This window comes from Mesocricetus auratus, unplaced genomic scaffold (assembly GCF_017639785.1).
Source record: "Mesocricetus auratus isolate SY011 unplaced genomic scaffold, BCM_Maur_2.0 Super-Scaffold_100011, whole genome shotgun sequence".
In the NCBI taxonomy this organism is placed as follows: Eukaryota; Metazoa; Chordata; class Mammalia; order Rodentia; family Cricetidae; genus Mesocricetus; species Mesocricetus auratus.
The window spans coordinates 61,007,845-61,031,943 of NW_024429195.1; the positions used below are offsets into that span (position 1 = coordinate 61,007,845).

Sequence of the window (24,099 nt, forward strand, 5' to 3'; positions counted from 1 at the left end):
ATTAACAACAAAGCGTTTGTGAAAAAAATTAGATAACATTTTATACACTAAATGTAAGCAAATTTCCATGTGATTACATTTGAATGGTAAAATATTTAGACAGCTGCTTCTATGTCCGTAATTCTTGGCTATCGAAAATGAGACTAGGGCCTAGAGAGGATTCAGTTCCCAGCACCTGTGTGGGTTTACTTACAACCACCTCTAACTCCACCTCCAGGGAATTCAGCACCCTCTTCTGGTCACCTCATGTACTTGCACACATGTGTCCACTCACATACACACACACACACACACAATGTTAAAAATCAAGACTAGTTAAACCATTTACTTTCAGAAGATGTAGAGTAACAAAGTAGCCTGCACTTCTGTACTGTACTTGGACTAAAGATTCCTTAAGGGCAGTTCACCTCAGTGTGTGGAATGTATGCCATATCTACACCTAAAGAGAACAGCTTCACATCGACCTACTGTATGGGAGCCCGGAAGAACCACCCACTTAGAGCGCAATGGTTTTGATCTAGAGTGCCATCATTTCCTTCTTGAGTGGAAGGACATCAATGAACAAGAATGAAAGCTGATTCTATATTGTTGGTGGATGGGACAGAAGGTCAGAACTTATTGTCTGACAGGCTTAGTTGGCTTCTCCAGAATTACATGACACTAATCTGTTTACAGGGGTGCTTAATACCCAAATCCTTGAATCACTGTGTAGTTGTTCACTCTTTTCTATAATAGTTATTCCCACCAAGCAATGTATAATAAACAACTACTCTGAGTGAGTGGTGTGGGGGTGGCTGGGGTGTCATGTGAAACAAGCTACTATTAAAAGCGATTGTTTGGCCCAAACTCTACAAAGATAAGGCCTATAGTGGGGTATTGAGAATAAGTTCTCAGGATTGTTTACATAATCTGTTTTCTACTTGTGGCTGCTCAATCAAGGTTTATGTATATTCATTATTTTTTTCAAGTGTAATTCACTTCAAAAGCATAATAAAAGTGCTACCATTTCCCATTCAAGGTAGTGTCAGGGCAAAGAATGAAAACTAAATTAAGGTGTGTGTGTGTGTGTGTGTGTGTGTGTGTGTGTGTGTGTGTGTGTGTGTGTGTGTAAGCCACTGTGAATCCTAGAACAAGTTGGTGTGTTAAGCTGGCATGTCAGCTAGGGGAAAAGCAGTCAATTGTGCCTATAACTTCAGGTATCCCTGCTTTGTGAAGTCAGGAAAATGTGTTAAAGGTGGGTATGCTAAACAAAATAAACCCAAGAACAGACAATAACATTGACATCTTAGGTGAAAACAGCTAACAAACTCGGTGTCGTCAAAGAGAAATCTAATTTTGCAGAAATTCTCAGGCTGACCCAAGATAGAAAGCAGCTTGGCATAAGAGAGGAATGTCATTGCCATTGCCAGGGGCTCTGACACAGCTGCCCTGCAATTTTAAATCAATGTTGGTTAATCCTTGACCTTGAGTTATCCTCTACAGGTTGGAAAGATCATTATCCTGCTGTTAGGTAACAATTACCATCAACATCATTCCCAAAGAAAGTCCTCATATCCCCTGCAGAGAAAAGTCATTCCAATATGTGATTCCTCAATAACACAGGTATATAAATAATAAACTCGCAACAAACTTCACACACCGAACATTTCTTTGGAAATAGTCTTGGTGTTTTTTTTCCAAATATGACTTTAGGTGATTTTTTCCCCTCCCTTTTCATTCATTTGTTTCCAGTGCTTGGACTACAGTCCATGCCTATTGTGCTTTAATTTCAAAAAAGAACCAATTCCTGACATCTCCCACTGTTTGGGTCTTTAGACACCTATTGTGACTATAATTTCTGTAATAGGAAAATGCTTTGCAAAGATATTCGGTGCCCTGAAGTTAGCAGTTTCCAGGCATCCTGGGTGTCTAGAGTCCCGTGGCCAGTGGGTGCTGCTGCAGATTTCTCATTACTGTCCCATCTCCCCCTCCTACAATCTTGTGACCAGCCAGAATTTCTACACTCCGTCCCTCTGCTTGTCATTCTCTCTTTCCCAGCATTAACCTTCATATGCAAAAGACACAACACCTTATCCCAGGAGTTAATAAAGTCATTCTGGGAGCATCTTATATGAAGATGTCCACCTAGTCACCTGCCTGTAGGGGCTAAATGAAGTGAGTTTGGGAACAGAGAAACCATGATTCTGACTAATATCATAACTTCTTTAGCCCAATCTATCTCAATTTTCTCCCATTTTTAGCACTTCTGTCACTGTCCTTCCTTACCCATCTTATAATTTTTCATGTTGTATCTTAACTGGTGTCCTTCATTTGAGATATTTTTGCACATATTACACATTTTTTGCTTGAAGCAACAGTGATTCATTGTCTGTGAGACAGTGGTATCTGCAAAAGAGACTGGAAAGTTAATGACAATTAACAGACTAACATTGGTAAGTTTAACGGAAAAGGGACCACACAGTTCCTGTCTCAATTCTAACATAATGAGAACCATACTGTAGCAAGTCACTTCCTTTGTCTGAACATAAATTACACAAAGAAAAAAACTTATACTGATGTTTAAAAGCCTCTTTAATGCTTCAACCAATTATATTTTTTAACCAAGTGAAGTTTATGATTCCAGTTTATCAAATGCATTTATTGCAAAGAATAAAAAATAGTTAGCTTTTCAAATATGAAACTAAGTATCAACTGAAAATTTGTTTTAATTTTTAGGCAAAGTAATTATGTGTGTAGTCTTTCTATTCTTTTATAAGCTGTTGATTAAAGATGTGCACAAGTATAGATGTGTTACTTATCTTAGAGTCTTGTGTTCTTAAGAAATCTTACAGTGGACTAGAGATTAAAATACTCAATAGATGACCATAAACTCTCTGTAATATCAAAATATGTATAAGCAGAGACTACTCATCTTTGACACAAATATAAATTCTAGGAATTAGGATTGTTTGACCAATATATATAGTTAAGTGTACATGTGTTCATTGTTTTCATGGAAAGTTGTTTTATTGTTGATATATGAGATTTGGGGGGATTTTCTTTGTTTTATTTATTTTTTTTGCCTTTGTTGTTTGAGACAGGGTTTATTGGTATCGTTCTGGCTATCCTGGACCTCAGTTTGTAGACCAGGCTGGTTCAGTTTCACAGAGATCCTTCCACCTGCCTCTGCCTCCCAAGTGCTGGGATTAAAAGGTGTGAGCCACCTCTGCCTGACCAATATATGAGCATTTTTAAGTGATATGTTTAATGTAGAATCTTTGCTATTTCCTGATGACCATTCATTTGTCGTAAATATATAACTGTTGGCTTTTGAAGTTTGTCTGACTTTTGAGCCATTGTTTTATACTACTCTCTTCCTGCATATTTAATCCAGGTTTCTTTTGCTCCTTACCATACGCTACCCACCTCATCCAGCACTTGAAGAAATTCAACCCTCAGTTTAACCACAGCACGAGCATAAATTTTTAAATGGAACTGTGAAGTTATCTCAGGGTATTTCATTTAATTTCCCCATTCTTTAAGGTGAATGCAAGGTCTTTAATGTGTTTCACTCCAGTTACTCAATGCAAATTATGTTGCCAGAAGCAAAGTAAAAGCACTACTTGACAATCAGTCACAGTCTCTAGGCCCAGTAGTTAACGAAGTTATTTTCAATCAGCACAAAGCATAAGCAGCTACCAGAATGTTTATTAAAACTCTGGTGCCCAGGCCCACCTCCATCATTCGGATTCAGTAGTTCTATGATAGCAGGTGTCAAGTGTTTGCACATTGATAGCTGTTGGGGCAACGAGGAGATGGCTCAATTGGTAACACATTTGCCTCACAAACATGAGCACTTGAGCTCAGATCCCTACAACCCACACACAAAAGCTGGACATGTCGACACATGCCTGTAATTCCACTGATGGTGGGGGGCGGGAGTTAGAGACAAGTGAGCTCGGGGCCAGCTAGCCTGGCCTGCTTGAAGTTCCTGTCACAAACAAAAAGATGAGCAGGCCTAAGGAGGGGACACTGGAGACTGTCCTCTAAGCTCTGAACATGTGCTATACATGGACACGCCCAGATTCACACCCTAAATTAGAGTCAACTTCTGAGAAATAGACAACAAAATTAACAAAGGACAGCAATGAAAGCAGCCCTCAGAACATTCTTCCCAGTTCCAAAATAGATACATTTGGGGATGCAGAGTGATACTTCAACTTTTCTAAAAGCTCCCTAGGATGGAAAAACTTAATTTAATAAAGAATGACACAGCCCATAGGTCATTAACTCCAGTGCTGTATTAGGAAGGTGACCAAGAGCTAGTGTGGCCCATTTCCATTATTCACTGAATGTGGAAAAGATTTTTGCCAAGAGCAAAGGAAAAAAAGGCATTATCATTTGTATTCATTGAAGCAGAGTCTTTAGTTGATCCCCCAACAGTTGTGAGTAGACAGTGAGAATTACACATGATTATACCACTTAGGGAAGCTATAGGAAAGAAAGAAATAGATTTATTTTTATTCAGAGTGACTGATTTGCTGTGACAGAAAGCAAGGAACTTTAAAATACAGAGGAGTGCAGGCCCGAGTGTGAGCTCTGTGAGACACGGGGCAGAATGCTAGGTGTCACAACTAAAAATGAGGCTAGCACTACAGCAATTCTGCAAGCTGTGTAGCAAACATTAATCCATTGTCGAAAACTCTTGGCATATATTTTCAATTTGTACAAAAAAGGTACAGCACCCATACCTCATGAATAGCGTACATTTCTGCAAAATTATTGCTCTTTAAAGAAAGGCTGGGGAGCAATAGACACATGCTCCTACAAAGAAAAGCAGTTAGATATCTTTTTGTCAGGGAGGCTCAACGACTGCAGCATGTCAGTCTTCCAAAACTGTGCCGGGAATACTCAAGTAGGCGAGGCTCCACGGGAATTGGACAACAATTTAAAGACAAAGTAATCATCCCAAGTCATTTTCTAAAAACCAGTTTTCATTTCCTAACTGAGCTACAAAAGCCCAGCAGCTATACGCCCTTTGTGCAGCACAGCAAGTGATGCTGTAGATAAATGTCGTAATTTGCACCGAGACCATCTACTGAACCAAGATCATATAAAAACATAGCCAGGGCTGTGCAGTGTTGACATGAGTGAAATATACAGCAGTTCATAGCAGTGGAAACAGGAAGGTGGACTCTCCACTTCACTGTGCCCACGGGATAGAGTTCACAAGGAATATAAAGGACAAAGATAGGGGTACAGGGCCGGGTGATGGTGGTGCATGCCTTTAATTTTAACACTCAGGAGCAGAGGCAGATAGAGCTCTGTGAGTTTGAGGCCAGCCTGATCTACAGAGAAAGATCCAGGGCTACATGGAGAAACACTGTCTCAAAAAAAGGGGGGGAGCAACAGGAAAAGACTCAAAATCAGTAATCCAAATTACAATGATAGAAAATAAAAATAACTATGTCTAATGTAAAGAAAACATAAAGTGGTTAATAATTAAGTTTAATCCGGATTAACCTGGCCCACTTAACTTAAAAATAAAAAGCAGTACACTGTCTCTTCTGACCATATCTGAATAGACAATCCTGGAAAACATCTCTTTAGGTCCATTAATCTCCTCTCTTCTCCCACTCTGTCCTTTCCGATTTCTTCTGTCCTTCGAGTGAGAAAAGAATAGTGGGCTTTCTACTGATTTGTTCTGCCAACCCCTAACTCCTCTGCACAGTTTAATTCTGAGAGAGCAAGGACCAGAAGAAGCTGCCACACCAGTGTACACCTTATTTCCCCATCACCTAGAGGGGATAGCCGGGGTGACACTGAGGAGTTCATATATGACCAAAAACGGTTCCATTGCTTTAGCATCTGTTCCACTCTTTATTTAAAATCAAATACATAATAAACTGCATAACCCAGGTAGCCCGATGATAAGCACCTGGCAGCAGCAAGACTCGGGAGATGGGTATTAACTTGAATTGCAGTGGACCAGCAGATAGGAACATGGCTCCAGATGTCACTGAAGCAGTTGTTAAAATGGAAATACTGCTTTTACTAGGGAGGAAAAATTGAAGACACCAAAAAGGCAGCTAGTAAAAATTACAGGCAGAAACTGAAATGCATGTCATGTTTAACCTGGGCTGGCAGCTGATAAACGCTGATAAACAGAGACTGCTATAACAGAATGTAGAAGAGACGGCAGGATGACTCCGTGTCAAGATAGGAAGCAACTCACAAAGATCAATACCAATCAGAAGCTGATGGCCTATAACCCGCCCTTTATTCTCATGTCTTATCTTAAAGGCTGACACAATTATAGAATTAGTCCATTCATAGGTACATAAACTATTGGGATAGGGGCTGCTCTATTGGGTTTATGGTAATGGAAACTTGTTTCCACTTCTGTCAATAAAATGTGATGCCTAATGAGAATTAATCAGACCAGGGTCTATAATGTTAATCTTTCACATGTTACAACATCAGGACTACAAATTGCAGTAATGGCATACTACACAAGGAAGTTGGTTTGCTGTTAAGAATCCTTGGGCATTAGACAGATAAGTCTGTCTGCCTCAAATAATTTCCATAATTATCACTATGAATAGACTAAAGTGGATGAATCTCATTAGCATCCCAGTGTTTGAAAACCTTTTACACACTTCACACAGCTTTAGTATTTTTCAATGCCAATGATTTTCAGGTATTGTATACACATTAGACATATTCATCTAATAGGTCATGGGGGAGAAGCAAAAGGAGGGCTGGTTTTAGAAGGGACATGATTCAGTGATGCGGGAGATTGCCCTGAATGATTTGATTGTAGATGAGAAAAACAGCTTAAGACTTCTCAGACATTTTCATAGTGTAAGCCCACATGATCCACCAAAATATTTCCTCTCCTAGCCTATGTGTTGGACATATTTTACTCAGATTATAATAAAAGAGGAATAAATATATAAAATAATATCAAGAAACAAGAAATGTGAGTGCCAAGAGTCTTGAAATGGAAAGAAACTTTGTAAATGTAAAGAATATCTTTAGAGTTTGAAAGCTAACTTGACCAGACCTGGGAAACCTCTGGGGTGTCCAGAGGATGGCCTCTGATAGGCAAGCAGTAGTCAGCTAAGCCAGAAGAGTATAGGAAGGGGGCCTTTCATATACATTCCAGCTCCGTGGGGAGCAAGTAGCTGTTTCTCTTTACCATTCTGCAAAGCATGGGATCTGCCAGGCAGTGGTCAGTGTAGTTGCACTGGTAACATGTTCACTATGCAGGCATGAGGACCTGAATCCAGATCCCCAGCCCTGGTTCAAAACCCGTATGTGGCAAAAGCTGAGGGTGGCAGCATAGCTCTGTTACCCCAGCTCTGGAGGGACAGAGGCAGGCAGATCCTGTTGGCACACTAGCCAGCCAGTCTAGAAATGGGGAGAGAACATGAGGTTCAGTGAGAAACTGTCTTAAAAAATAGGGTGGAGAGTAGTGGAGGAAGACAGAGACAGATGGACAGATGGACGGACGGCACACACACTCTCTCTGAAGAGAAGCTGTGTCTGCAGAGACTGAGTGATGAGAACTGCAGTACTGTAGAGAGACTGGAAAGGTCCAGAGGCTATGATTGCCTTATCTTGGGCTAATTCTAGACCTTTGGAACAGCCATTCCTTGTCCATCTCTTGAGACTAATAGATAAAGCCTTTAGAATCTCTTAACTGAGCAGACCACTAGCTTCCACTAACTCAAAAGTTCATTCTTCCATAAGATACCATCTTGAACATATAGAAAAGCTCCTGCTATCTTGCTATAACTGCCTTTCTAATGTAGCTGGCTATGTATTTTAAGCTTTGTCTTGATTATAACTTCCTTCATTCTGTAAAACTATGAAACTGCTTCCACATCAGAACATGGAATTTGGTGTGACCTAAATCTGTGTTCCTAGGCCACAGGCACTCAAAAATCTTTCCAGAATAAACTATGTCTTATTCCTTTAAGGTAAGAGCTGTGGGTTTTGGATTGATAACACACACACACCATACATATGGCACATACATGGAACACAAACACACCACCCACCCACCCACCATATTACTAGGCAAACACATACACCATATACATGGCACACCCAGACACATGACACACCCAGACACACGGCACACACATGGTACACATACCACACACACACACAGAACAGTCTTCATCTATTTTCTAGAAGTGTGTGATGATCTAATCTAAACTGCTGCCAGTCTCGCAGTTTATATAAAGTTTATATAATGGTGTCCCACTAACAACTCTGAACTCTGTGTAGAAATGAAATCTCTAACTTTTTTTTCCAAGACAAATTGAACTTTGTGCATCCTATGAATTAGATTGGGTCATGTTCATGCTAGGTGTATAAGCTGATGACATGACCACTCCAAGGTTTGGTTATGGGGAAGGCTGTTATTGTAGATGTGGGAGAGAACAGCCTGATGCATCTGGAAGAGTCCGGAGCAGAGAAAGTAGTGGACTGAACATGGCCCGCAGACTGGTCCTGGCCATGAGAGAAGTAGGAACAGCGCAGACAGAGAGAGAAGAACATACAGAGAGGGAGAGCAGAGAGCAGCAGAGAGAAGAAAGAGAACATAGCTAAAATAGCAGGGCTATAAGGAGAATGCTTAGCTGCTGCAGGGGAAGCCCCTGAGCTGGGGGAGTTAAGGGTACAGGAGATGGTGAGAAGAGCTAGGATGCTATCCTGGACTCTGGAATGCATCGCAGGTATTTATGATACTGAGTGAGCCTGGAGGCCAGCATGTGCTTTGGTATGCTAATAGGTACCACTGATAGCCATTTGTTCCTTTAGCCTTTTGGAATTGGAGATAAATGGAGTTTCCTTGGGATTGGACACTGAAAACATTTAATTATAGATTACTGCTTACGGCTGAATGCTAACCTACTACTCTATAAAAAGGAAAATGTTTTTCACTTACACATTCCAGAAAGGGCAGTCCAGAAGGCAAGGATAGACTGACCTGCAAAAAAGAAAAAATAGTCCCTGGTACAACATAGGCTAGGCTCTTTTGAACCAAGGGAGAGATTTGCTCAAGTGTCCCTGGTTAAATTTCATACTTTACAGAAAAGAGGCAATTGGGGAGATGGAGAAGACCAATGGGACAGGGAGAAGGAACAAGAAAGGATCATGAGCAGGTTACCATGAGAAAAATACAATGATGTACATGCATGAAATTGCTATAATGAAACCCATTATTTTATATTCTATGTAAAAAAAAAACTAAAACAAACAAATTTTAACAGCATGAAAAAAGAATTCCATAATTTATATAGACTTCTAAGAATTAGCTATGCTGAATTCATACCAGTTCCTATCTTTTGTTTCCTTAAATTTTATTTACTTATTATGTATACAGTGTTCTGTCTACATGCCAGAAGAGGGCACCAGATCTCATTATAGATGGTTGTGAGCCACCATGTGGTTGCTGGGAATTGAACTCAGGACCTCTGGAAGAACAGCTTGTGCTCTTAACCTCTGAGCCATCTATCTCTCCAGCATGCTATCTTTTGTTTATAATTTATTTAGCTCTTAAATAAGCACTGTCTTAAAATAGTTTTAGAGTTGTGTTTAGCTCGTATCTTAGGTTTTACTGTCAGGCAGCTAGTCATTAATTTTCCTTGATGACAGAAACCAGACTTTTACATGTGGAACAAATTGTGGTAATTTGAATTCTTCTCTTGCTTTTGTAAATTTTCAGCCATTATCTTCAGCAGATAATCTCAAAGCAAACAATGTGATAAAAGAGAAAGTTAGTGCCTATGAAGGTGCAAAGTAAGTTAATACAGAAATACTGAATAGCTATTAAATGAAACACTTAGTAGACTATGTATTTCTGCTTCAAAAATTAGTAATAGATTTTTAAAGTGTGACTAATACTAGCTCATTCAAATTGGCACATTTAACTTATCTATAAGAAACAAATAACAAAGCATTTACAAACAGAATTTAGTAGATGCCTTCAGGAAGATGTCATCCATGTTGCTGTTTTTTTAACAGTAAAGTCTTAATATATGGGAGTGGGTATATTTTACTAATAGTACACTTTGCATGGAGAGAGAAAAAGGCTGATCATGGGGCCAAAAGGCAATTTTTCTATTCAACGCCAATTCCTTTAACACTTTTCTTCACAGCCCTTATAGCTGATTCTTCTCTCAACTTCTCCCCATATACCGTCCAGTTCAATCTGACCATGCAAACAGCCAGTACTGTAGATCAGAGGCCAGTGTGTAATCCCCAGACATCATCTTTGCCTTCCTGCTTAATTAGCCAATGTTGACATTAGTACATGGTCCAGTATTATAGTGTTTGCTTTCCTTTGAAGACTTTCGGGGTTAGCATCCTATTATTTCAACTTTTCTTGGGGGAGTGGAATAGGGCAAGGATAAGAAAGAATATTTATCTTTCCCTTGTTCTTTTCAAGTTTTCAAGGTTCTGATATGCTTGATTCTTAAATGTGGATAATCATATGACATTGTAACAAATTGTGGTAATTTGAATTCTTCTCTTGCCTTTGTAAATTTTCAGTCATTATCTTCAGCAGATCATCTCAAAGCAAACAATGTGATAAAAGAGAAAGTTAAAGAGTCAGATGCAATACTTCTGTTACTTAGATGTTATAACAAGTTTTAGTCCACAGTGTTCAGATAGAGTGCCAAAAAGGAAACATAAAAACTACATTGCCTTTGTTTTAATGAGGAACTGTCTACATAATTACATTTCTCTCTTAGTCCATAGCAAACCAGGAAAGAATGTAGAGTACATAACATCCTATGAAGTACCTTTGATAACTGCTGCTGGCTGGGTTTGCTTTGAAAGTTACTTTTGTACATACAAATGAGAAAAGAAATGTTCAGTTCTCGTGTTGTCCTATTACAGAGCAAACAAATTACTCTCAAACTTGTGCGGTGTCACAAGCAGCTGGTGGCTTTGCAAAAGCTACAAGTTGCTGAGCTCATTCCCTGAGGTCTGGGTGATACCCATCCAAGTGTTTACCTAACTCACAGACCTCTAACTGATGCTGATGTTGCTGATACAGAGCCAGCCTCTGAGAACCAAACGATCTCTCTGTTTCCTGCTCTTCTAGAAAAGTAAGTTACAAGCTGATGAGGGCCATCCACAGAATCACGTGGGTGTGAAGAGAAGCCCCTGTTCTCCATCCCAGTAGATTGAAATCTACCTAGTCCTTTCTGCCCACTGTTGGAGCCCAGTTCTCCTCTAAAAACGCATTAGTCATACTCCATCAGATGGAAATTTCTCTCTCCACTAACCCCTCTATTCCAGAATTATCTCCTATATCTATGGATCTAGCATGACGTCACAGAAAAGAGTACAAAGGCCTGAGGTAACTTACTGTGTTGAGCCACAGTTTCTCCAGCATAACCAAGATGATAGTTATCTGCCCTGCCTAGATATAGTGAATGGGTCTGAGGAGATGACCTATGTACAGAACCAAGTACAATACTGAGCCCACAGGAGGCTACATCACCAACTGCATCCATTCTCCTCAAACTTGCAGCCTGTGCATGCTATGGCATTACCACCTTTTCAACCATACTCCATGACTCCTCCCACAAATGCGGAGTGTCTTAGTTAGGGTTTCTATTGCTGTAAACAGATCCCATGACCATGGCAACTCTTATAAAAAAGTGCTTAACTGGGGCTGGTTTACAGTTCAGAGGGTTAGCCCATTATCATCACACCAGGAAGCATGATGGTGGGTAGGCAAACATGGTGTTGGAGAGGTGGCTCAGCGTCCTACCTCTTCCTGGCAGCAGGAAGAGACACTGAGCCACTAGGCCTGGCTTGGGCTTCTGAAACCTCAAAGCCAGCCCCCAACCTCCACTCACACACTCCCTCCAACAAGGCCACACCTACTCCAGCAAGGCCACACCTCCTACTAATGCCACTCCCTATGGCCTATGGGGGCCATTTTCATTCAAACCACCATGCAGAGTGAAAGGATAAACATGTTAGATGGGGTTTTCTGTTTCTCAGAAGATAGAGAAGCAAGGGTTACGACTTTTTGCAACAAGGTAGAGCCCCTGAAGTCAGAGCGACAGAATCTTTGACCATTATCGTCACCTCTGGCCAAACAGCCTTTACTCCAGGTAACCTTGCCATCAAACACAACACAATGCCTGCAACAACAAAGCTTATGACAGCCACCTGACAGCCAAGGACATCACTGAGAAGCAAGCATGACTGCTCACTTCCAAGCCAACTGCTGTCTTATACTATTGCTATGTTCCCTGGGGTGTCGGTAGTACATTTGATTCCCATGAGATCCATGCATAAGCTTGAAATAATCAAAGCAAAAGAAATGTAATATCTTTTTTCATTCATCCCATTAAACGATAACCACAATGATAGTTAGATTCAAATGGTCAGTCCTAGCTAGCTTGGAGACTGTACAGAGTCAGCCCTTTGGAAGCACACATTCTGCATCCCCAGATGAACTCTTGTAAGCAAAGAAATTTTGCATCTGTATCATAAGTGATAAAAGCTGTTTTCTTACCACTATTCCCTAAGCTGTTCACATATATAGTTTATATTGGGTTTGGTGTTAAAAGTCATCTAGAAATGACTTAAGTTATCCAAGAGGATTGCACAGATTATATGCAACTATCAGGGCATATTTTATAGAGAATCTGAATGTCTATAGATATTTGCACATGGGGACAGTCATGGAAACAATCCCCCATGGATACAAAAGATTCTCCTTGCCGCTAGCCACATGTCATCTAGGTACAAAGTCATCTGGGTACTGACTATCCGTGTGGCGTTGGATAAACTGTACTTTTAAATCATCAGAATACTAATGACCAAATCCAATATATATATAAGAATCAGGTGAGTTCACTTTCACATATACCAAGTGAGAATGGGGCATAATATTCCCATCATACTTAGCATTCCTGAAGTTAGTAATGTGTGCCCTTGCATAGCCCCAACGACACAACCTAGGTCTGCCTCTTCCACTCTAGAAGGTCTTCTCAAACTCCTCTTGATGGTCAGTATGTGATTACCAGTTCAACTTGCCAATAGGTGACTACCACATGAAAGAAAGCTATTAAAAACAAATGTGTATGACTGAAGTCCTTGGGAAGAAGGACGATTAAGAAGGCAACGTCCCCTGGCTTTGTTGATAGGACACGCTATAGCGTTCTCCCCCAGTCTTCCGGCACCAGAGGTGATTCAGTCTAGCCTCCACCCCTTCACAAGCACAGACAGCGGTTTCTCCCATACCTTTCTATCAAGGGACAGGCAACCAGGACAGCTCATCTAGCAGGCCAGCTACTTTCGACAGGTGCTCAATCCTCCCATCTCTACTCAAGTTCAAGCTTTGCACTCAGGAAGGAAAACAAGTCTGAGTTTCAATACATACATGATTTAAAAAAAATAATAACTTCCACAGTAGAAACTGAGAATTGATTGATTCGGCTGGGTCTGATTTCGGCTCTTCAGTGCACCAGAAAAACACCCCCTATAAGATAGGCAGGAGAGGAAAGAAACTCCCACAGGTGTTTCCTCTGTGGTGCAAATCTAACAGCCCCTAAAAATTCAATCACAACAACGCCAGAGGCAAGGAAAACGCTGCAACAAAGATGAAAAGGAAGCAAGTTCAGTTAAGCCCACGACTCCCCTGGAGCTGGTTTGATGTAGAGATCTCTGGGAGAGCTCCTCAAATCCTGGTGTGTGAGGGAGGGCTTAGGGAGAATCCAAATGAAGACAGTAAGACACCGTAGCCATCCAGACTGACATTTGTACAGAACACACCCGGGAAATGCCACATCACTCCCAGAAGGTTCCAGGTCTGAATTAATGCATTTGGTTAAACCCCACTCGGGATTAACAGCTACAATACTGGAGATACAATGTGACAAATAACCCTACTTAAAAAAAATCAATCTAAGACATAGTCCCAGTGACAAAAAGCCTGCCAGCTGCTCTTCTTGAGGAGGCTGCAGTTCCCACATGCCACAAAGATCCAACATATGCGAATGAACGATTCTATAGTCATTAAGTAACATGCGTATATGAGGAAAGACAACCTTATTGTGTAACTTTACCCAATATTTATTTTCAGGGTGGGAGTGGTCATAAGAAAACTTATTGCTTCAACCAGAACCTGAATATAAATATGAGTTAGGAGTCTCCAAGGAAACAGAACCAACAGGATGCTTGTAGAAAGACAGTGTAGAGGGGGATGTTTACCATTAAGGAGTTGGATCATTCAGCCATAGCAGCTGGCAAGCCCAAAATTTACAGAGTACTCACATTGGAGACATAAGCAAGAGTCCAGGTTCAGCCTGAAGGCAGTCAGCTAGCAGGACTCCCCTCCTGGAGGTAACCCACCTTAAAGCCTTAAACTCATTGGATGAAGCCAATCTAAGACTTTTTATTAGTCACAGTTGGAGAAACTCCATCTCCCAAACAGGGAGGCGAGGAAGGGAAGGAAAGGGAGAAGAGAGGAGAGGAAGGGCATGGGGGAGGTTGATAAATATATTAACTTCTCAGAGCAGAGATTCTGAAAATGGAGTGCCATGGGCATGGAAAATAGAATTACCTGAGAATGCCTAGAAATGCCGTTTCTCAATCACCACTACCCCCAAATGGTGAACCCATGGGTGAGGCCGAGCAATCTGGTTAATAAGCCCTCCTTATGATCCCACTAAAGGTGAGCAACTCTTAGCAGCTGCCGTGTTACAAGGACGGTGCCATCTGAGAGAACTTCCAACGTGCACATGGAAATAATTGTTTAAACCATGTGTTTTCACTAAACATATGCTGAGTCATTGTTTCCACGTCGGCCTTTGATCCATTTTTCCCCGGTAAGATAGAAATTAAGCCACATTCCTTAGGCTAGACATCATAACAGTATTGCAAAGGCACGTGGCACCTGACTACAGATGTCACGGGGTAAAAGAACCGTGGGTATCCAAGAAAGCTAACTTTTTGAGTACCAGAAGAGGTTGGTTACTGTCTGTCTGCTTGGAGGCCTCAATTAACTTATACAACTGCCATCAACAGGAAAACTAAATTCTAATCATTGAGCTTAGTAAAATTCATTCTGCTCCCTTTAAAAATAAAAGAGCTACACAGAACTTTTGGGTGCCCTCTTTCAAGCAAGAGTCAATTCGGTCCCATGCCTCCAAACACCTAGTTCACCCTCCCAACATTAGCCTTTAAACAGCCAATACACAAGCCAATCCCATCCCCCCTGTTTAGGAAGCTCCAGTATTAGGAACTAAAAGTTCTCATTGGCTGTGGGCTTTTCCAAGCCCCAGTGGATGGTCAGATCTGAGAACAAGGACATAAAGGACCAACTTAGCTAAAGAATTCAGATCACATGAAGCACGCATGCTGGGTGGTGGCTCAGGCACATGCCACTAAACATGGAGCGTGTGTCCAGGAAGCTTGAGTTACTTGTCCCACTCAGTTTTGAGCACATAAAGTGCAAGATGATACTGCATAAGGTACCTGTAGCTAACACGCATAATCATTTAAGTAAATTATGTGTAAAGAATTTTCCTGTGGTCCGTGATAAAAATTATTATTTGTGGAACCTAGTTTTTGTTTTGTTGTTGTTGTTTGGTTTTGGTGGTTTTTCTAGACAGGGTTTCTCTGTAACTTTTGAGGCTGTTCTGGAACTCAATCTGTAGACCAGGCTGGCCTTGAACTCAGAGATCCACATACCTCTGACTCCCAACTGCTGGGATTAAAGGCATGCACCACCACCACCCAGCTTGAAACCTAGTTTTTATATCAGTAATTCAAGAGAAAGATTGTCAGTGAGCCCTTTCCACTGGACTTGAACCTGAATGTCTTCTTGTGACGTTCTGTCAGAGAATGACAACTGTGAGATTAATACATTTGGGCAGGCCTGATGTGAACGAGGTTCCAGAAGTGCTGGTCAGTTGCACTGTTTAACTGTGTCCAGATGGAGTAGAGAGCATTCGCATACCGAGTAATCCTACCAGCAGGCCATCGACTGAAAACTTGGTGTTTGTCAGTTGCCACACAAGCAAGAGTGGCCCCATTCTTGGAAGCTGCGCTCTATCATTTTAAAATAGAGGGACTGTTTGTCACTAGTCTCCTAAAGAATTGAAGACATTTGATGTGAATTTTTTGGTTTTTTTTTTCTTCCTCATCAAATGCAATCTACCAAGACTCCATAGGCTTTTCTTGTATGAAAAAGGCAAGAAGGTAATTTGTTTTTCTAAAATCATGAGATTTTACAGAATCCAAACTATTTTCTTAACATAAGTTTTAATTCCTGAACTGTCAAGTTACCAGGAATACATATTCCATAGGATGTTTGCATTCTCCAGTTAGCAACTGTTTTTTTTTTTTTTTTTATCGGACCCATGGTTTAAATGTCAGCTCATTTAACTAAAATAATATAAGGCCTTGATTTACCCATCTGTGGGGAACTCAAGACAGACAGACAGGTTCATTAAATCTTTTCTGTCTCCAGTATGAAGCAGGAATTTGCCAGATTTCTAACCCCTCACGGATCCCTGACCTCCCCAAATTGAGGGTAAATGCATGAATTTGAGTTAAGAATGCACCAAGTTGCAGTTAACTCAGAATCCAACCATGAAGTCTGGAATGGTCCCCACCCTCCAGTTCTGGGGCGGATAGATCTGTCTAGGGAACACTAAGAGTTTGCGTGGGTGGGTCCCTTCCTTCCAATGTTATTACACATGTCCTGATTTCCATCTTATCCTGGGCATTCTCTCTGGGGCATCCAAAGGCACTATCCACTCATGGTGGACTTGGCAGACAGAACTCGAGTCTGCCCAGGATCAAAGGACAATGTGAGAGCCCTTTCTGATGTTGTGGTTACTTGACACTTCTTCATGCCTTGTCCCCGTGATGAAAGAAACAGAGGTGTCTAATCATGACATGTCTGATCCCATCTATTTCATGAATTTGCATTGGCTTCAGAGTCAGAATCTCATTCAAAACGTCAGTCCTCTCTGCCCTCCTCTGGAAGATGCTTACCGTAAGTGCCTTCCTCTCCGAGGCTTGGTAAAGAAGAAAGTGTGCTGAACTTTGAAAGTGGCCTGCACATGCGCACATGTAGGCACATGTAGAATATTGTTAGTTTTGTGACTGTCCTGTATCGTGGTGCAGAGCAAATGCACATTGTGGGAGTCATAAGGACCTAGTGGTTCTCAACCTGTGGGTCGCAGCCCCTGGAACTCAAATGACCCTTTCACGGGGGTTGCCTAAGACCGTTGGAAAACACAGACATTTCATTTCAGTAGCAAAATTACACTTATGAAGTAGCAACAGGATAGTTTTATGGCTGGAGATCACCACAACATGAGGGAACTGTATGAAAGGACCTCAGCATTAGAAAGGTGGAGAATACTCAGAGGGATGAATTGCTGACCCTGAGCCTCCGTTCCCTCACATGCTAAAGGATGGTGATGACACCTTCTTCATAGGGAAAGAGTAGCTACACGGAGATGACCTGCAGGGGGGCTTTCCACAGGCCCGGACAAGCAGTCAGGTGATTTGTATTCTTCTGTAACTCCTCCGTGAGTCATTGTTTTCTCTAGATTTATCTCTGGAATTCCCCTTGAGGTGATTCGGACTTGTGGCTCATTATTTTCTGTGTACTTCCCCCATCAACACAGAAAGAAACAAAGTTAAATTTAGCATCGTGAGCCATCTTGAGAGGGAAACAGGTTCTTAAGAGAAACCTCTTATGGTTTTGAGAAGAGATGTCACCAAACACAGAGTGGTCTCAATGATGGTAGAGGTAGGACACGGCCACCCACCATGGCTCTTCAGCACCAAGTGGCAGTACCGCAACCGGTACCTCGACCCCTCTCTCCCACTTCCAGACCCAATCCAGTGGCCTGGGGAGCACGAACAGAGCGGCACTCACACTCCCAGAAATGAAAACACTAGCCTTGATTCTGTCTTCTTTGTAGACCGCTGCTATCCAGATTGTGAACCTTATATGGTCCCCTCTATGGATAACACAGACTTTTTTATGCTGAGGTATATCCACCCATGGCTCCTCCCATGGCTCACCCTAAAGTGAGAAAGAGATCTGATTTTCTCTGATAACTTGCACTCAGAGTGGAAATGTTTGCTCTTGTTTAACACACAGTATACACATTGCGTGTTCTTCTTTTCCTTCTTCTCTGGCCACGTACGTAACTATTGTGACCTCCTCCTACAGGCCCCTCCTCCTACAAACGATTGTGTCACTGCCCCAGTCGGGTTCACACTGCCTTCTCACAGGCCTTACGTCCAGAACGGACTGTTCTTCTCAGCTGAAATCCTTTGTGGCTGGCCAAGGCCACTTGCAGGCAGATGTGTGGAAGGGCAGTTCAAGGTGAGCCTTTCTGAACAGGAGGTGGCAGTAGCAACCAAGGATTGAGCACCCTTCCCTAGCCCTGCTGACGGGAGGCACTGGCTGCCAACACTGGGCTTCAGTTTGCCATTCGAAAGCTAACCTGTATAACATGCCTGAGGTCGCCCATCCTCCCTCCAAGAGCAGCTAGGGAAAACCCCCAAAGTGCACAAATTGAAAGCTGAACGAGCAGATGAATGAGCTGTGATGCTGTTACCAGGTCCTTGCTGCTCATCCTTGGATCAGCAGACAGGGTGACAGGAGGACTTGGCATGTTTGGGTTGACTCTAGAGCCAATTCACATTCTCACTGACTCTCACCAAGGAGACTCAGCGCAGCCCTCCTGTAGATTAAGGGGTACTGCATCCCTTTATAAACCAACGAGGGGTCCAAAAAGACATACAAAGATACCTGATTTCAGATCACCTGATGAATTTTACCCTGCTTCTCAAATTTAGTACATACGCACATTTTTTTGGGGGGGGGGAGTCTCTGTTATAAGGCCAGAAGCAGTCGAAGCATGGATCTATTATTTCTCTGATAATTATAATTTCCCCGAGAGTTAAGGCACACAAATTACTTTGTAATAGCTTTAAATTTTTTGCTTCATCTTTAGTCTACAATTATTCACTTACCCATGCTCCTGTCATCTGTTGTCTTGATTTATGAAACCTCTGTTCTCTGAGCTCATTTCTTACCTCTGCCTCCTTTGAAACTTACAGAATGTGGCTGCAAGGTCAAATTTCTCATCATTACAGCATCACACTCTCAGGTGTAATCATCACAGTCTTAATAAGATGGGCAGTTAGTTCCACAATAGTCTATTTAATCCACTAGATAATTGCCCAGCCTTCACTAAAAAGCCCCATTTTATACCTTTGCTCTGAGTCCAGAGTTGCTATGTTCAAACATCTATTGATTTGGCACATGTATTAATTAAAAACTTATTTCTTGCCAAGTATATGATAGATCAACTGCCATGCATGCCAAAGGAATCTATAATTACTTTACCAATTTCACTTGTAGCAAAAACAATGTAACTAAAAAGTTTCCTGGTAACCACCTGATAATTACCACAAGCTTTTCAAAAGTTAAGCAGGATAGAATATAGCTCAGTGGTAGAGGACTTGCTTGTATGAGGCCCTGAGTTCTATGCTTACTACTGAAAAAAATCTGAAATTTATTTAATTATTCCAGAATCAATTTGGTATAAAGGTAGATTTATGAGGCATGCAACTATACAAAAATATTTATGTTCTTAATAAAACAATGGTAGATAATTTTGTTGTAGTCTACTTTTAACCCACAGTGGATTTAATGCACAGTAAAATTTGTCATACCCAAATTCTTATGCCTAAATGGCAAAGAGGTATAGAAATTTCCAGAGCATCCTTATCAGAGTGGAATATCTAATAAGAGCATAAGCTAAAGTCAAGGCTCAGTTTTATTATTTATTTTGCTGCCTTGATCATTTTCTGTACTCATTTGGCTTGAAGGCATAGACATTCCCTGTTGATTATCTCGACTTGGCCCTGGTTTTCTGCTACACATTTTCATTCCTAATATGGTAGCAGGAGAGGGTTTTGTATGAGTTCCAGCAAGTTTCTCTGGGCTTGTGGAATGTGGGGAGGAAAGAATGCTACAGAGATAAAAACATGAACATTTACATTGACAAAGAAAACAAAAGAAAACTAAAAGGAGGATAGTTCCCTTAAAGCTTTCTTCTGGTTCCTTACTCTGGACACGTCCATGGATTAAGATCTCACGTGGGGCTGTGGGAGGAATTAACACTGCTCTTTTATTTTTATTGCCCACAATGTTATGAGCACTGGAAACATTGTGACTGCTTTGCAGAAGGAATTCTAACCAAATGAAGTGCTCATCATCATCAAAGTTGAAATGCTCAAAGTGTCCTCACACCCCGTGCTGCTAATTAGCCACATAACGAAGAAATCTCAGAGAATAAGTCCCCCGCCCCTGAAAGGGAGTAATAGATCATGCTGTCTCCTGACAGCCTACAAATTACACTGTTTGTCTTCATTCTGGAGCTGTGTGAACCAGTGCTAAAGAAATGACTCTGTTGCCTGTCCAGGTATTGACTGTTTTACAGTTCAATAGTTTTTTTTTTCTCTCAAGGTCATAAATTAGTTAAAACAAATACTCTTTTCATAAAAGTTCTTTAAGTAATGCATTCCAGATAAAGAACTCTGTGTTAGCAATGGGTTGCTGATCCCTAAGCTGATCCCTAAATTTATTTACTGAGCACCTCCACACTTTAGTAAACCACATTTGGAGCATCATTCATATTCATTTAATGGATTACTTTTCTAGAATTAAGAATTACAGGACTGGGAAACAGGTTGATGTTAGAAAATTTGCCTAACTCTGTGAGGGACTAGGTTCGGTGTCCAGCACAGACACTTATTTCTTAGCTTGATACAAATTAATGTCATGTGGAAAGAGGGGCTTAATTGAGGAAATACCTCCATCAGATTGGTCTGAGGGGCTTGGCTATCTTTGTGGCATTTTCTTGATTGCTAACTGGTGTGTCTTAGGGTCTCTATTGCTGTGAAGAGACACCATGACCGCTGTCCTAGAACTCACTCTGTAGACCAAGCTGGCCTTGAACTCACAGAGAGCTTCTTGCCTTTGCCTCCTGAGTGCCAGGATTAAAGGTATAGCCTTTGCCTGGCTAACAGGTCAACTCTTATAAAGGAAAACATTTAATTAGGGTGGCAGCTTAAGCAGTTCAGAGGTTTATTCCATTTCCATCATGGCAGGAAGCAAGACATGGTGCTGGAGAAGGAGCCAAGAGTTCTTTCATCTTGACTCACAGGAAACAGGAAGTGGTCTGAGACACTGGGTGTAGCTTGAACATATATGAGACCTTAAAGCCTACCTCCACAATGATACACTTCCTCCAAGGCCACACCCACTCCAACAAAGCCACACCTCCACATAGTACTACTCCCTTTGGGGGCCATTTTCTTTCAAAGCACCACAGTGTGGGAGGGCCCAGCCTGAGCTAAATAAGAAAAATGAGCCTAGAAACAAGACAGTAAGCCGTATTCTCCATGGTCTCTGCTCAAGTTCCTGCCTCCAGGTTCCTGTCTTTAGTTCCTGCCCTGACTTCCCTCAGTGATGAACCATTACCCAAGATGAAATAACCCTTCTCCTCCCCAAGTTGTTTTGGTCATGGTGTTTCATTACAGCATCAGATGAGCAAACTAAGACAAGATATAGATACCCACACTGATGGTATCAACATTTGAGACAATGTGTCTATCTAGGTTACTGCAGCTAGTATCAGAAGCAATTGTTTTATGAAAAAAACCATCTAGAAGTCATAGAAATTCAACATTCTACTATAAATAGATGTGAAAGTGTGTTTTTTATAATGTTCCAGGTATCTGCCTTTCCTGGACAACTAATTTCCTAAGAAGCCATTAAGTGACCTGAGCTACGGTGGTGCTTGGCCTTTAATCCCAACACTTTCCAGGCAGAGGCAAGCAGATTTCTGTGAATCCGAGGCCAGCCTGGTCCACAGAGTTCTAGGACAGCCAGAGCTACACAGAGAAACCCTGTCTCTAAAAAGAAAAAGAAATTAAGGATTTTTCCACCATCCTCAGCATTTGACTCTCACGTCACAGAACTCTGTAGCAGCCATATAAAAAAGAAGAGGGAGGAGGAAGGGTAAGCCTATGCCCTTCACTGAGAGTCCTAAAGGTCCCATTGATATATTCACTTACACCTCAGATTCTGAATAATTTTGATCAGGAGCAAGGAAAGCGTGGGGAGGGTCTCTTTTTTACTCTCGGTGGACAAGATGCTCAACAACAAGCTGGGCACTGAAGCCGAAGGCAAACTGTGTCCTGGAGCATGGAATACAATGTCACCAGCTTACCCTCCCAGATATATTCATGTCTGTCTACTAGAAGTGCCTTTTTGGTTACACACACACACACACACACACACACACACACACACACACACACACACACACACACACAAACTTGCTGTGGAAAGTCTGAAACTGCAAATAATTAGAAAAATTGAAATCACCTTAAAATTTACCACACAGAGATAAGCAATGTTAATTTGGGGGATGTATTTCCAGAATGATGTTCATGCCTATTCATATCTGGAGCCTATAGTATTTTAGCTGCACACTACTGAGAGTATCTTTCTGCTTCAAACACATTTTTTGGCATTGGTTTGGACAGTTTTAGATCGTTTTATATGATCAATCCACAATTTCTTTAGCTGGTACTCTGATGTTGGACACAACTGGGTTTTAACATCTTTTACACAAAAACTTTGGTCAGGTCCTTAGAAAGTAGTTCGCTGGTCAAGGAAGCGGCTGGGCAGGTTAGAGAGGTTGGGTTGGGTTGGGTTGGGTTGAGTTGGGTTTGGTTTGTGGCAAGACATCCTTGTATAACCCAGGCTGGCCTGGAACTCACAATGTAACTCAGGCCAGACTCAAACAGAGCTTCCTAATACCTCAACTTCCCAAGTGCTGGGACTGCAGAAGTCACCACGCCTGCCTAGTAGTAAGCGTATGCAAGGGCTTTGGGAGGCCACGTTCTCCCTGTGAAAGGCAACCGTTGTTTTTGCTGCTCCCCCATATGAGTCTACCACTCTATCCTTTGAGCAGCAGTGAGAGTTGTAGAATTTTGAAAAATCTTTGTCAATTTGAGAGACCAATGAATGAATCTCATTTTCTGTATGTCTTTGATCACTGCTGAAGTGGAGTATTGCTCCCTGACTCTACATTTAGCCTCCTTTATTACTGTAAAAAGATGTAATGGGAGAAAATGGGTCTATGGGCTCAAACTTAAGACCGAGAGGGACGAATGTCTGGCTCTCAAGATAAGCTGTGGATGTGAACATGTGAATGGCAGCTTGAAAGGGGTGTCATCCCTTCTGTTCACAAGGCAGTCAAGAGATGTGCCACCTGACCGCCTCATAAAAGGCAGCTCAACATTTTACTCCATTGTTTAAGCCACTGCCACAATCTTGGCTCATGCTGTTGAGTTTGAAGGACACTGGTTGGGCATGATTTATGGAGGTTCTCCCAGCACAGTTAACTCCCACGAGTCAACTGTCAAATTCTCACCTCATCAGAGCAGCAAGTAAAACTATTCCAATAGGCTCAACTTTACTTCACTCAGTGAGTAAACCACCATCTCTGTCTGTTCAACTGCTTTCATGTCTAATGGGATGTTTCCCCTCCAAATGTATAAGAGCTGAAAACAACGCTGTGCCTTTAACTATCTGGTGATGTGTCATATTTCACCACATTTGAAACCAAGGTGACGTACATTAAGTAGCCAGATCACAACATGCCAGTCAGACAGCTGCGTGTATCGTCTCCTAACGTTTGCTAGGTAGAGAATTTCAAGTGCTCATGCTTCCTGTAAATGAGGCTGATATATTTTCCTGCTTCTGTGTTACATAAATTACTCCACAGTAGTTAATCCTTTGCAGCTTTTAAATTATATTTTCTCATACCCCAGAGCTAAGAGGTAAATCAAGATGTAATCTAGGCAATAGTCTGAATACTATAGGATAATTCCCAATTAGAGTATAAGGGCAAAAATGCAGGTAATTGCAGACAGCTCTGAATGTACACACAAAACTAAGAAAAGCAAAATAAACATCGTCTTCTACTTGAAAATACAAAAAATTAAATATTGAACTAC

The 24,099-nt window shown here is 41.5% G+C and overlaps 1 protein-coding gene and 1 long non-coding RNA gene across 7 annotated transcripts in view; one reads left to right on the plus strand and one right to left on the minus strand.

The window, feature by feature from the left end:
• Syt1 (synaptotagmin 1) overlaps window positions 1–24,099 on the plus strand; it is a 381,145-nt gene that overhangs the window by 319,276 nt on the left and 37,770 nt on the right. The window lies entirely within an intron of this gene.
• Window positions 1–24,099, minus strand: part of LOC110340528 — a 127,193-nt gene that overhangs the window by 58,142 nt on the left and 44,952 nt on the right. The window contains exon 1 of one of the 5 annotated variants that reach the window (XR_002382321.2): window positions 14,299–14,759. The exons of 3 other annotated variants lie outside the window; for them this stretch is intronic. This is a non-coding gene — a long non-coding RNA (uncharacterized LOC110340528). Of the gene's footprint in view, window positions 1–8,938; window positions 9,194–14,298; window positions 14,760–24,099 lie in introns of those variants that run through there. One more of the 5 variants, XR_005880495.1, reaches the window with a different exon arrangement.